Below are 15,233 nucleotides of genomic sequence, written 5' to 3' on the forward strand. Positions count from 1 at the left end.
TCTTTCTTAGCTTACACAACTACTTTTTATGGGATAAATGATTTTCATGAAGTCATATGCATATTCTAAAGGAAAAAAACCCACCACAATTACTATACATAACCACTTCCTGTCCGGGGCATTTTCTTTGCGCGTACATGATAAAATATAAATTTTTGGCTAGAAAACAGCGTCAAACCCCCAATTATATATGTTCTGAAAGCAGTGGACCTGTAGAATCAAAAAATGCTATTTGCGGTTTTTGCGCAAATGTTTATCAAACCAGTATTTTTAAGAAAAAATAAACTAAATTCAAATTTAGTGCACAGAAACATAATATATTACCCAATGTTTTGGTACAATATAAAGATAGGGTTACGCTGGGTAAATAGATACCATTTCTATTGCGTATCGCCTGTGAAGCCGCAAAAAAGTAAATACCTCAAATTTCCCGTAGGGAACACTTTAAACGCTTTTACCGCTCATCATTTTAGTGCTAACAGTGATTGATGGCCCTAGAATTATTGCTCTCACTTGGACATTTGCGGCAATATGTAACATGTGTAGCGCAATTGTTGCCTGCAGACACTCATTATTGTAACGCTGTCCAGGCCTTTGGTGAACAAACTGCCTCCTGCTACAGCCAAATATTTCACATTTTGACTTATCAGTCCAGAGCACCTGCTGCCAGTGCAGTGTGACTTGGGTCATGACTTAATGACCAAGGACAAATGTGGGTCCTAAGGTTACACAGGTTGAGAACTACTGATCTAAATGCTATTAATCTCGTCCAGCCTTTGTGCTGCGGTTCCTGTCTGTCGCATGGGCTCCTGCAACAACTGATCAATGCTCGGGGCAACTTCCTGATGGTGAAATTGGTGGAACATGCCTGCAAAAATGTGTTGCCACAATCACTTGTAGTGTTCATCTAAAGGGCATGTGACAAGGTGACAATGCAGGAGTACAAGCTGCAGATTTTAAAGGATGATGGAAAGCAGCTTTTTAAATTACAGTTTAAATAACATGGTCAAACTTTGTATAAGATTTTATGAATTGGTTTTAAATCTACTTTAAATGATAAGTCTTTAAACAGCCTCTGAATTAAAGAGCTACTTACCACTCAAAACATTAATTTGTAAAAGTAACCACATAATTACAAAGCTCACACTCGTATTTACCATTTTTTATGCTATGTGCAGAACATTTTTCTATATCGTCAGCCATAACAGGCTAAAAAAAAAACTTACCAGGGGCTGCCTGGTATCTCACTAACTGAAATTACTAGAAATAAAAATTAAAGCTTAGTTGGTGGGGGAGAGCTCAACATATTATTTCACACCTATCTCCTCCTCTGCTGCTTTTCAGTGATAAAGGATCGCCCTACGCCTCTTCCCGCAGGAAAAATGTCAGCCCATTGGACAGACACTGATGTTGTAATTCTTTTAGCTCCTCCCACACCACATATCGAGAATAAAGCCAGGATGTACAGTGCACAGTGCATGCATGGTGAAGTCCACACACTACAGAAAAAAATCACCAGCTGCCAGGGTAATGTTTGAATGTCGCTTCTGGGTAAGAAGATGTCTATTAACACAAAAGAAATGTTATCCGTTCTGAACCCTTATGCTTAAAACTTTTTTTTATCAACTTATTTTTTTCCTACTTGTAAAAAGCAATTTGTAATTTGTGTTAATGGTCCTTTAAAGGACTGAGTCACATTTGAGTTTATTCAGCTGAATCAGTAAGATGGAATAACAACTGCAAACCTCACCATCACCTGTAAATAATTATGAGGAAAAGTTTTACAAATTTCTGGGCCAACAATTACTAAGCTTGTCAAGGAGATCAATAATGTCTGCCTAACATATAACGGTGGCAAGACCAATAATAATGAATTAATATCTTACAGTTTAAATAACATGGTCAAACTTTGTATAAGATTTTATGAATTGGTTTTAAATCTACTTTAAATGATAAGTCTTTAAACAGCCTCTGAATTAAAGAGCTACTTACCACTCAAAACATTAATTTGTAAAAGTAACCACATAATTACAAAGCTCACACTCGTATTTACCATTTTTTATGCTATGTGCAGAACATTTTTCTATATCGTCAGCCATAACAGGCTAAAAAAAAAACTTACCAGGGGCTGCCTGGTATCTCACTAACTGAAATTACTAGAAATAAAAATTAAAGCTTAGTTGGTGGGGGAGAGCTCAACATATTATTTCACACCTATCTCCTCCTCTGCTGCTTTTCAGTGATAAAGGATCGCCCTACGCCTCTTCCCGCAGGAAAAATGTCAGCCCATTGGACAGACACTGATGTTGTAATTCTTTTAGCTCCTCCCACACCACATATCGAGAATAAAGCCAGGATGTACAGTGCACAGTGCATGCATGGTGAAGTCCACACACTACAGAAAAAAATCACCAGCTGCCAGGGTAATGTTTGAATGTCGCTTCTGGGTAAGAAGATGTCTATTAACACAAAAGAAATGTTATCCGTTCTGAACCCTTATGCTTAAAACTTTTTTTTATCAACTTATTTTTTTCCTACTTGTAAAAAGCAATTTGTAATTTGTGTTAATGGTCCTTTAAAGGACTGAGTCACATTTGAGTTTATTCAGCTGAATCAGTAAGATGGAATAACAACTGCAAACCTCACCATCACCTGTAAATAATTATGAGGAAAAGTTTTACAAATTTCTGGGCCAACAATTACTAAGCTTGTCAAGGAGATCAATAATGTCTGCCTAACATATAACGGTGGCAAGACCAATAATAATGAATTAATATCTTAACTAAAAGATTTGGAAGCAAAACAAGGATCTCAAAGCAACATTTAGCAAATTAGAGTAAATGGCATTAGGACAAGCTGTGGCACCACGCAGCTGCATATTTACTACGGACCATATCAGTCAGTTATTGTAACAGGTGGTATATGATATAATTTTCCTTATTTTTTCTACTTCAAAGATCCTTAGTTTGCATTACTACCATTAATCCACTATATATTACAAGCCATTTTTTTTCCACTTATACTACTTTTTTAGGTTACTCTGCACTTATGTTGAATTTTAAGTATGAAAAAAATACTGCCGATTCAGTATTTGATTGAAGCACATAGCAGGAGCCTCCTGGAACTTGCACATCATGTCCTTCCTCATATTCAGTGCCTGGCATGCAAATATTAGTCAGATAAAGAGCCTGGTCCCAACCACTAATCCTCAGATAGGCAGGTAATGCTACTCATCTCCATGATGGGCCACTAGTGAGGCTTAAAAGAAGGGAAAAGGTGGATTCTGGCTGTCTGACCAGCATATATATTGAATAATGCCATGTCAGTATTTTGCAGGGACTCAGTGTACCCCAGAATTAAAGAGCACTGAGGCACCTGCCATATGCTACAACTGGCAGTTCAGGTGTTTTTTCACACTTAAGGTTTAATTTAAGCACAGAAAAGACCAAATATATTTGTGCAGTAGAACTGGAAGTGGGAAAGGTAACACCAGCACTTGGAGACATAAAAAAGCCCTGCTGCATGCACATCTGCAGACAGGAATGAGTTTACAGTGGGATGCCTCTACCAACTTCACTCCAACTGTTTTATTGCCCCACCAGTTATAACCAGAATTCTTGACCATGTTGAACAGCTGTTCCATTGTGGGCTGAGAATATGGCCATTCCCATATATGTATTTCTATTGTGTATATAACTGCTAGTATGGAGTTTAGCTTTAAGGGAAACCAGTTGGTAAAACAATATGTGAGCTACCACTGCTGAGTGATTTAAAGGAACATGCTTCCAAGCTCTCATGCTGTTCTGGCAGCACTAACAAATAAATAACTTACCTGTAACAAGCAAGAGACAAGACACTTGCATGCTCTGGGTCAATAACCCATGGCAGCGAAACCAGGATCAGGATGACAACCCCAGAGCTTGCACGTTCAAAAACCAGTGCAATGGCAGCTTCCATATTTCTTTGCTGGCCAATTCTTTGTATAAACTTTAAACCAACAAAATATAACAAATAAAGTTGACCACCTTTTCCAACTGTGCAGGGAAGAGAACAACCCCAAACTGTTACAGCAGGCCATTCTTCATATATTAAGCTAAAAGAAAAGTGTAAGCACAAAACTGGATAGAAAGTGCGGGTATCATACATTAGGTTCAATTCAAGAAGCTTCACACAAAGATAACGATATTTATTTTCAGTCTTGTGATAGTTATTTTGAAATCTTTTTGGAATCACCTACAAATAACTGCCACTTTTTTGAAAATAAGTATCTTTATCCTGGGGTTTAATCTTGTGAACTGAGCCTTTTGTGTTCTCTACATAGGCACACTGTTGGCTCAACTCATAAAGCTTACACACTAAGCTACAAAATTAAAAATAGTACTGATATTTTCAGTTAAGTCCTATAAGGTTTGGAAATTAGAGGCACATGGTTAAAATAAAGATACTTATTCTTGCTTTGTGACTCAGGCCCAATGACAGCATGTCAATGTGATAAACAATAAAATGCTATCTGGATGCACGGTACTGTAGTAAGACCTACTACGGTTTCAATTTTACACCATGAGCAACTCAACCTACCAATTGACTAAGAGCTAGTGATAAAAAGTACAGTTTTTTTGACTAATGCTATAGTTAAATCTGGTAAATTAGATTTCTCCAACTTCACATTACATGACATGCATTGTTTCAGAAAATCTGGCACCTGATGGGTAAACCTATTCCTCCTTTAAAAACGAATAAAACATATCCAAACAGTGTTATTGTGGTAGCTCTATTGTAAAAGCAAATGGTAAGGAGGAGAAAGCTGCAGAAAGAAAGAGATGAGATCCTTATCCTGGTTTCTAGTTTAGTAAGACCTTTCTTTACAACAACCTAATCTCCTAGCACTACCATAGTAAAATGCATGCATAAAAGGAAAGTGATTTTAAACAAAGGAGAATGATGCATTTAAAACAGGTGAAAACAAAATGCCAGGTACACTTTAATAAAAGTATATCAGTAGAGGAGGCTAAAGTAAAACTGAGTCTGCTTTGTGTTTACAGTCAGCATAGGGAATGTTATTTTTAGCTTTCATGATTTAACTAATTCCTCACACAGATTTGAGAGGCTACACAAATAAAGTCACACACATACATTTATTGTACATCTATTTCCCATAAGGCTAATTAGCCTCCATAAATGACCTTTACTTCTTAAAGACACAACTTTATAAAGACTGACAAGGTTTAAGAAATATCTATACGAGTAGAATTGATTACACATTTGAGAATCCTGCTGATGGAACTGGTTATTATACATAATCTGTACTAGCTGCCTATCACATCCAACATACAAAGTGACATTCATGTACTGACCTACACTTTTACCACCCAGCAGGGGCTTGCGGTAAAAACGTGCTAATTAAAGTCTAATTCTATTTAGAATGCAAATCATTATTCTGTCTGCAAAATGAAATTATTTGGATTATGTGATTGCTTCCTCGGGCAACAAAAGCATTTAAAACACCAACATTTATTAGTGATGTGTTCCAACGTTGAAACTCAATCTGTCAAATACGTCAGATAAATATTGTTCACCGCAATCAATTGAAAAAATTAAAACACAAAAAATCAAGTTTGATAAAATGGATTACAATAAATGAAAGAATGAGGGTAATTTCCCTCTTTGAGCAAAGCTGTTGAAAATTATTGTAGCTATGCTTTTAGATTAGTTCGGCTCATTGGATTTTCCAGTAAACAAAAACCAGAGGAAAGTACCATCACTGAAAAATCATCTCAAGTGGGTGGGGACTTCCTGTGAAACCCCTCTGTCGATAAGCTGACCAACATACCAGCCTTGTTTGGAGAATGGGTAAATATATGTTGTCCAATAGAAAGAAATATATGCCTTTAAGTGGTCAGGATATTATTGACGTCCATCTGTCATAAGAGAAATATGTGGGCTGCCATTACTGCCTTCTTCTAAAAATCATAGTAGCATGAATGTCTCTAGGTTTAATACCTCTGAGTGAAATGTCTTTACACCTGTTCTGGGTCAGGGACCCAAAGAACTGAAACTAGAGTATAAGCATGACAGCCAACCAGTGAACATCTTTAGTATGAGTGGTCTGTAGTAGCAGGCCAATACATTTTTCTCATGGCAGTTGTGCTTTAAATAGGTGGAGTGGGAGGCAATTTTGCTATATATAAATGCACCCCTAAAAATAACAACAATAAGTGCCTGACAGTTTCATGTACAGTATATTTCCCACTTATGTGCAACTACAAAGTTGCAGTGTTGGCTTTATTATGAATCACAGAAGTTTTCAACTTATAAAAAGATGGAAAACCTCAAACATTTATTTTCATACTCTGCTTTTGAAAAACTGCTTGCCACAGTTAACTATTGTTTTTAGCAAGTGTGTCTTCCTTCTGTATGAATTGTGCTGCACATAAAACAGACTCTGTATGTGCTTCTATACGTGTTTTAGCAGCTGTCCCTAGCCGCAGCTGATCACAAACACCTGTGATCCCTAACACAGCTTTACGCTGATTCTTTGCGGTGTATGGCCCCAATTGGCTATGTGAATGAGGCTTAAAGCTCTGTTTTTGCTAAGTTCCCCCTATTTGGCCCTAAGTATTTTATCCTTCAGACTGCAGAGTGAGATAGTTCCCACATCACTACCTGGGTGACATGGACACTTCCTATTTGCTGTACAGTGGCAGGGTACTCTCAGGCTCCAGGGAACGGCATTATAAAATTTTGACAAGGCAATGAGTTGGTGTCGGGCACAGACATTACAACTGGGTCACTAGTTTCCACTACTGGAAGAGGCAACTGAACAGGACTCAGGTGGAAGCAAGGTGGGAGGTTTATATATACTTGGAGATGTGTTAAACTTGTTTGTTTGTCATTTCTGTGTCTATAACCCCCGACCTTCAAATTCTTATTAGTTGGGTAAAGTGGAATGGAACACTGCCCAAAACTTGTTTTAGCTTTGCACGAAGTGAGACAGGAAGGTCCCTATTGTGTCTTAAATGCTGTGTGTGACATTCGTTTGGAGGGCAGTGGTGTGGGACCTCTGAAACTCTTAATCCAGTAGCAGACAGGACTCTGTTAAGTAAACTTAAAGCCTCACTAAAGACATAAAACTAAAATATCATATTTGCTTAAGCATGCACTTTTTAACATCTCTATAATTTAAATTTATATGATAGATGCTGGGGACCACATTCACATACTTTTCATATATGCTTGTGTCCATCTTTTATTCTGCCTACCTAATATCCCCTTTTGTAGTAAGACATGCAAACGTACTGTGCTCAGAAACTAGCACATTTTTTTCACTACTCCCTCAGAACTCCACAATTCCTCCAAAATGTCCTGCCCCCATCCCCGCCCACCACTCTACTTTGCTAGCCTCTCCTACAGCCTGGAGACCAGCTGCATGTGACATGTGGCAAGAGGCATTGTGAGAGATGATCCAAAAGCACAAAAATCAGCGGCATAATAACAAAGCCTTTGTATTTATTTTACAATGCTTGTTCTCAAAACTAATGTGATGCTGGCACCTTTAGATCTTCTTTAAAGGTATACGGTACCATGGTATACACCGAGTGGCCAGATTATTATGACCACCCCATCAGTACTTCGTTGGGCCACGAGATGACTTCGTTGGGCCGCCTCATGACTACACGAGATTTTGAAAGGTGATGCGAGGAATCTGACACTGCAGTGTTGCCCTTCTGTTGTCTTGTACCAGTCTTACCACTCTCCGTTCTGCCCTAACATTGACTAGTCGCTGACGGCCACAATTTGCACGAATATGTTTACCCATATCTTCAGAAAAAATCCCTTCTACTGTCGTGGTAAACAACCTGCTTCCCTATTTATAATGGTCTGGCCCTCTAGCAACTTCAGAGCGAAATTATAGCTAATTTGCCTACAAATGTCAGGTGGTCATAATAATCTGTCCACTCAGTGTATATTCCATATGGTATCACCAGCCCCCTTTTCTACATACATATGGAGAATCTATATGCATTGAGGGTGCACCCCAGATATGTGAGCCAACCCTGGATGTCACAGCTCTTCCAGAAGTGTTTGTGTGTAGTGAAGAATCATCTGTCAGGGTTAAAGACATCAAGTGGGGTAATCAAACTTGCCTCAAACTTTAGTACTTTAACCACTTCCCGTCTGCCGAACGCTGAAAGACGGCCAGACGGGAGTCTCCTGGATGCGGGTGGGCGTCTTTAGATGTCCTTCGTGCCCGCGCCCGCTCGTGCGCGCCAAGAGCAGGAAACCGCCGGGATTTTTAACGGCCAGCGACGGCCGTTTACATACAATCGGTCCGGCGTCTGTGAAGACGCCCGATCGCATGTATGATGCAAGTCAGGGTGAACCCCCCCTCTTCTCCCCGTTCTCGCCATCACCGCCGCTGCCTTCCCCGCGATCCCGGGCGTCATCTATCCCAGACGATGTGGCGGCTATGTGCACTGAGAACGGAGGGAGTTCAGTACAGATCTCCCTCCGCTCTCCGAATGCCGGAAGTGATGTATGTTATTACATAGGGGACTTCTTAGCACCCTATGTGATAACAATAAAGTTAAGTGTAAAAATTAAAGTTAAAAAAAATTGCTCACAAAATAAATAAAATTTACACACACACACAGATTTAAAAAAAACCACAAAAGTTTTTTAAAGTCTCCCACCCCCACATAGATACGCAAAAATGCGTTAGGTGTGCCTACACGTAAAAACTACTTTTTTGCGTGTAGGCGATTGTGCCCATTACTCCGCACATGTTACATATCGCCGCGAACGTCGCAGTGAGAGCGATAATTTTAGGGCCTTCAATCACTGATAACACTAAACTGATGAGCACTAAACTCTTTTAAAGCAACGCCTTTGGCCAATTTTGGCTATGATAGTTTTTTGCGATTTCGCTGGTGTGCGCATTTTTAAGGCTTGACAAAAAAATTGGGTAAAAATAAATGTTTCCTAAAATAATAAAGGGAAAACCGATTTTTTAAAAAATATTCGGTACTTTTTTGTTATATAGTAAAAAATAAAAACCCCAGTGGTGAATAAATACCAACAAAAGAAATCTCTATCTGTCCCCAAAAAATGGTATAAAATTTATTCAGTAAAGCGTTGCATAACAGAATAAACGTCAGTTGAAGTACCGCAGAGCTGAATACTGAAAAATGGCCTGGACAGGGAGGCCTGACACCCCGGTCAGCAAGTGGTTAAAAAAATAAAATAATAATTTGGAAGCATTCTTCTTTAAAAATTCTATGGTTTAGGCTTATTATATCTTGGAAACAGTAAAAAAAAACTATCAACGCAAATTACAAAATCTAGAGGGATTTAAAAGCTGAAAATGGTATGCTAAGTAGTGGAAATGAAAAGAACAAACAAAAATATATTGACAATTAAACCAAACTGTACTTGGCATTCAAAGTACCATAATAACTTGCATCCCTATACACCAATGGTTTAAACGTGGACATCTGCATTATGCATAACAGGATGCATCACCTGTCTTACTTGGTCACACAATAAAGCATCTTTTTTCCAATTAGAAACACAAATCAATACACTCTAGAGATTTCAATAATTGCTGCAGGCAATTTGTATTATCATTTCTTTCCTAATACCTGTACTCATTCTCTATTATTAACAATTGCAAAAGAACAGCAATCAAGGAAGGCAATGTATGAAAAATACTATCAAGTGCTTCTCTCTATGTTTAGTGTTAGGTAAACAAACCATATAAATGAAAACATATCCATGCCATTTAAGAAGATATGACATACAATCCATTTATTTACCGTGTCTCGGTGTACTGTGTACCATGTTTGACTGAACTGTCTATATACATTAAGATCAGTACCCTAGAAAAAACTATGCAAGAGAAACAGAACCACATAACTCCTAGCATATCTTAAATTTATATACATATCTAGGGCTGCAACAACTAATCGACATAATCGATTATAATCGATTAAATCCACAAAATAACTCTCACAGTAGACCTCATTCAGAGGGGCGATCTGAGGCGATTGGTTTGAAGTGTTTAGAGGTGGCTAAACGATGCCTCTGGATGCACCCGCATTCCATGCTATGGCTGCATACAAACTGGCCAATTACCTGCAGCCAGTTTGTGTACAGACAGAAATTAAGACATGTTGACTCCAGGGACGGCGTTTCTGCTATGTCAACAGCCGGTCAGAAGCTCTATACGCATGTAACCGCTTGGATGAACAGTTACATTTAAACAGCAGCGGCACCAGTCTTGACGATTTCCTTGTCCAGTATAACAAATTTAAAGTAGACCTGAAGTCAAAACTTTTATTTTAGTTTTGGATAGAGTAAGGGAGGGTTATAACCCCTTCAGTTTAAATTTTGCCATCCCTGTCCCATTGAGGAGATGTACATTAATTTACTCTTCAATAGTCACAACAGTAAGTCAGATGAAATCCCTGGTTGTCAGCAGAGACAAGCCCAAATTTACCCAAAAACGGGGACACAGACAGCAATAAAAACATGACAGTTGTTCTAATCCCTCTCCACTCTATCCACATCTAAACAAAAGGCTTAGGCTTGAGTTGGCAAGTTGCAGTTCAAACAGTGACTGAGAAAGAACTGAAGTCAAAGGGTCAGCTGGGCAACTAGGACTTTTAGAAGAAAGTTAGCAGTGGCAACCCATGTCATTTCCTCAATACAGTTTCCTTTAATCACTCACCTGATTTCTAGTTCAACCCACCTAGTGCAAATTTCACGAAAATATGTGAACCTGATGTGGGAATATCTATTTAAGGAACTAGGAATAATAGAAGGCTGCTAATACAAACCTCACTCTTATAAAAAGCTAATAATGCTGATGTTCTGGCTCAAGTCACTGACAGAGAATATGTGTTTAGTCACCAAACGTTAGACCTTCTTATTTGCACCACTGTTCTGTCAATAATTTACGGAGAATTACAGCTGTTAAATCGCCAGGGCAGACAGAAAATTAGCATTGTTAGTAGAGCTAAAACCAGGGATGCACCGATACTGATACTAGTATCGTTATCGATGCCAAGTATTTGGGTCGAGTACTCTTGGACTCGCCGTCTAGCTTTCTGATTGGTTGGGAAGCTGGCCAATCATGAAGCCGGACAGCGAGACATTACCCGCCCCCCGGCTTTCTGATTGGCCAGAAAGGCGGCTTCATGCTCCCTCGTCACCGGGTGACGAGGGAGCATGGAGCTGGCTTCCCGACTAATCAGGAAGCCGGGCGCTGTGTAATGACCTGTTCCCTGGCTTCCTGATTGGTCAACTTGTCGACCAATCAGGAAGCCGGGCAACGAGTCAATACATGGCGCCCAGCTTCCTGATTGGCCGCTAATTGGGAAGCTTGGTGGCGAGTCTTTACACGCCGCCTGGTTTCCCAGCTAATCAGGAAGCCCGGTGGGGAGTCATTACACACAGCCTGGCTTCCTTGATGGGACTTCCGGTATCGGTATTGGCGAGTACCGGAAAAAAAAATCGGTAATCGTACTCGGTACCAAATAAACGGTAACGGTGCATCCCTAGCTGAAACCAACTAATCGATTAACCGATAAAAAGAATAGTTGTTAACAATTCTCATTATCGATTAGTTGGTCTTGTTCCCCTAGTTCTTTCCTCTGCACTTTGAGCCGGTGTTTCATCTGCTCCCAGTTGGGATCGGAGGGGACACAGACCCAGCAGCCAGTGCCCAGCAGTAAGGAGAGCTGTACCAAACCTCCCCCCACCACATCGGCTCTGCAGCTCTCTTCTCCCAGCTGGGAGCCTGCTGCATGCTGCGGTCTGTGTCCCCTTCAAACCCACTGCTTTCCCACTGCTTTCCCCCGCCTGTATTGGCAGAGGCAGCAGGGATCAGAGGGTACACAGAGCTGATCCACCTTCCGGTGCCCAGCGGGTAGGAGAGAGTTAAGTCAGGAGTGGGGCGTTGCGGGGAAGTGTGCTGCGGGACGATCAGCAAATATCAGAAATATTTGGTGATCATTCCCTGTAATATTTAAAACAACCCAGTGAACGGTATTGATCAGTACGATGTTTGTAAATAACTGAGGACATAGTTTTCAGATACTATGTCCCCAATTATGAATGAGCAGGAAATGCTCTACAACACTGTGTCCTCAATCTCTTTTTTTTTTATTCAAAAGGGAAATATCAGGGGTCTGTTTAGACCTCTGACATTTCCCCAAAGCGCCTAACAGTAAAGTAAAAAAATAAAATAATTAAATTATAATTGAAAAAAAAGTTAAAAAAGAAATAAAGCTGCCCTCCTCTATTTATTGGAAAAAAACACAAAAACAAAACCTGGTGTGGGAGGTGCGTTGCGGTGCCATTAATTTCTAAACTAAATGTAAAGATAAAAAACCACCACTGAATGACACAATATGTGTTGAAATCATATAGAGCTTCTTATTTCTGACTCTGACATGGCTTGCAGCAGGACCCCTAATAAATATTATAAAGCACATCCCAGTAGCTACTTCCTGCAACCAATCTTACTTGAAAGGGCCCACTGCTGGCTGAAGCTGTATACGTTGTAATATCAAGTTGTCATGGATCCCACTGAGAAAATACATTGTCTAAGACTGACCTCCTTCCTGTTAAGGCCTAAAAATTAATTAAATGTTATTTTATCTTTCAAGTTACATATGTGTTTCAGAACTTTGGACTTTCTATAGTTTTCCTCTAAAAGTTTCTAAACATTAGCTGATTAAACATCAATACGCTTATGTACACTGAAGCATTGAAGTTGTGCTGTGATGCCTAAGCAATACATTTTGTAGAACCAAGCTAAATATTCAAAGTTTTCAATCTGAGACAAGGAACTAATAAAAAAGAGAAATTCACATTAGACTCTGGACAGTTAATGTGGCCCTCTTCTCCCCTGCAGGGAATCCAGTCTTCATGAGAAATAGACACTCGTGATGGACATTTTATTCTGGCAGAGACCATCAACACATTAAACAAAACAGTCGTCAACGCTCAACACTAGCTGCCGATTTCAGACACATATTGACAGCTTTGCTTTCCTGAGGCAAATTACTAAACCACCCTGTTCCTCATTTCTGGAGACCCTTCAATAGATGATTCATTATCCAAATGACAAAATGTCACATTAACTCCTCCTTCAATGCTGAATATGCCTACAAACATATCATGCGAGGCGATGTCTGTTACGTGTTATATATTAACACATAACTATATTTGTGTTACTTTGGAAAAAATAAGAATGGATATGTAGCTTTAAAATTCTGAAAAGGCATGTTAAAGGGTTAATGTGGAAATACTTTAGCTTACAATGAGTAAATTTAAGCTATTCACAGGAAAGTCATACCACTGTAGATGGAAGTCACTTTTTTGTATTATGAACCTAAAGTCCAGGTATCAACCAGTTTGCAGAGGTATTAAAGACAGGAAAAGAACGCGTAGCAAACAATTATTTTTATTAAGTTATATCTCTATTATATATATTTTTTTGGGCTACAGCAAAGAGTGATTACAACGTCTATCAGGTTTGTTGTCTGTTGTTTCTTCTGGAGTTTTTATCACGTGAGAAATCTCCCAAACATTTTTTTACTTGCTTTAGAATTTTTTTTAAAGTTCTTATTGGAACACAGGAATATAATAATTCTTGGACATTTGGGTTATATGCAGCAGCATACAGAAGTATAGACTGGCAAACTGAAAAAAGCAGTACACAGAGTAAAAAAAAACAAAAACAGAAGAGAGTGGGACCTGTGTTCCTCATTGGACTTCACGAAAAAATTGTTATGGAGTTCAAAAATCTTATTTTCTTTATTGTCATTGAGGGATACAGGAATATATTAACTCAGCAATCCAACCTAGGGGTGGGCAACTGCTACTGAGAAACCTAGCGGATGTGAAAATCTTACAAGAAGAATATCTGAGCAAATCAATGCCTGAAAAAGGCTAGATGAACAAAAAAGGAGGAAGCAAATATGGAAACTGCTAACAATGAAAGGCACCAAGAATGAATCTGGTATACCAGAACAGAAAAGATAGTGCCAGAAAGGGAAGATTCCACATGCTTCAACTCTGCTTCTTCAAGTGTACACGCCACCTTGATAGAAAAAATCCAGCTGCAAGAACTCCTTTATTCAGACTTGTACAACTCGACACAGTAGCACCCTTGGTCTGCCGCTCTAACGCATTTCACCCTATCCAGGGCGTGGGGAAACTACTATTCTGAAAAAATTATGGACTTCAACATACATGTGGAGGACAACCAAGAAACCGCCATAAGGAAAAAACAGGTGGGAAAAAACTTAGACAAAGCGCACAAGTGGTTTGTCTAGGATACCTAACCCTTGACCTTGAGAAAGGAATGTTGGATAATGAATGTCCCGAACAACGACCAATCAGTGAACCGTTGGGGGTTACAATAAAGATACCCCTAACCCCTGACTTCAGGGAGACGAAGATCCATAATATAACAGCCCTCTCAATACTAATTTAAAGGGAGAGAAAAAAGGAAACCTTGGATGGGAAACAATGTAGGTTAGAGCAGCAAGTCCATTTTAAGGAAGGGGTGGAAGAACCACACACCTATAGAGAAGGGAAGGTCAAAGAAAAATAGATCATGAAATAATAGAGGTATGGGGACCTCAGAATAAAAAAGATGAGATGGAAACCTTCTAACTCACACCAGTTAAGGGTAGATAGGTGTGATAGTCTCAATACAACCCGTTTGAATACATATCTGAACAATCAGTCTGGCATAGAGAAGAAAGGGAATCTTTCTTAGAAAAAATAGATTCCATTGGGATCTCCAGACTTACAGTTCCCCAACTAGGGGAACTTTGTAGTGCTGTGTCTGTCGATCTTACAAGAAAAAAAAGCGGAATAGGATGGAAATTTCTTTGTAAAGAAGGAAAAGAAGTTGCATTTGTGAACCGAACCCTCACTGTATAAGGAAGGAAATATTCAGATGCAGGGATCCAGACAAATAGCTTTGAACCCTGCACGAAAATAGCGTGGACACTAGAAGACAGCCAACATTGTGAAGTGTAAAGAGAAAGGCATCAGTAGTGACAGATGGAGTATACCAATGTCTCTGAAAAGGAGGGTATTGCACACTTTATTAAAGTGAAGCAGATGAACAGACTCATATTGAGGTTTCCTTACTACTTGCAAAGCTGTCTGTTTTATAGAACCAGACCTAAGATTAGGAAAATGGATATATTGTC

The 15,233-nt window shown here is 39.3% G+C and overlaps 1 protein-coding gene across 1 annotated transcript in view; it reads right to left on the bottom strand.

The window, feature by feature from the left end:
• Window positions 1-15,233, bottom strand: part of ATP9B (ATPase phospholipid transporting 9B (putative)) — a 245,998-nt gene that overhangs the window by 91,413 nt on the left and 139,352 nt on the right. The gene's annotated exons all lie outside the window — the stretch shown is intronic.

Source organism: Nanorana parkeri, unplaced genomic scaffold (assembly GCF_000935625.1).
Source record: "Nanorana parkeri isolate BGI_ZX_2015 unplaced genomic scaffold, ASM93562v1 scaffold105, whole genome shotgun sequence".
Lineage (NCBI taxonomy): Eukaryota > Metazoa > Chordata > Amphibia > Anura > Dicroglossidae > Nanorana > Nanorana parkeri.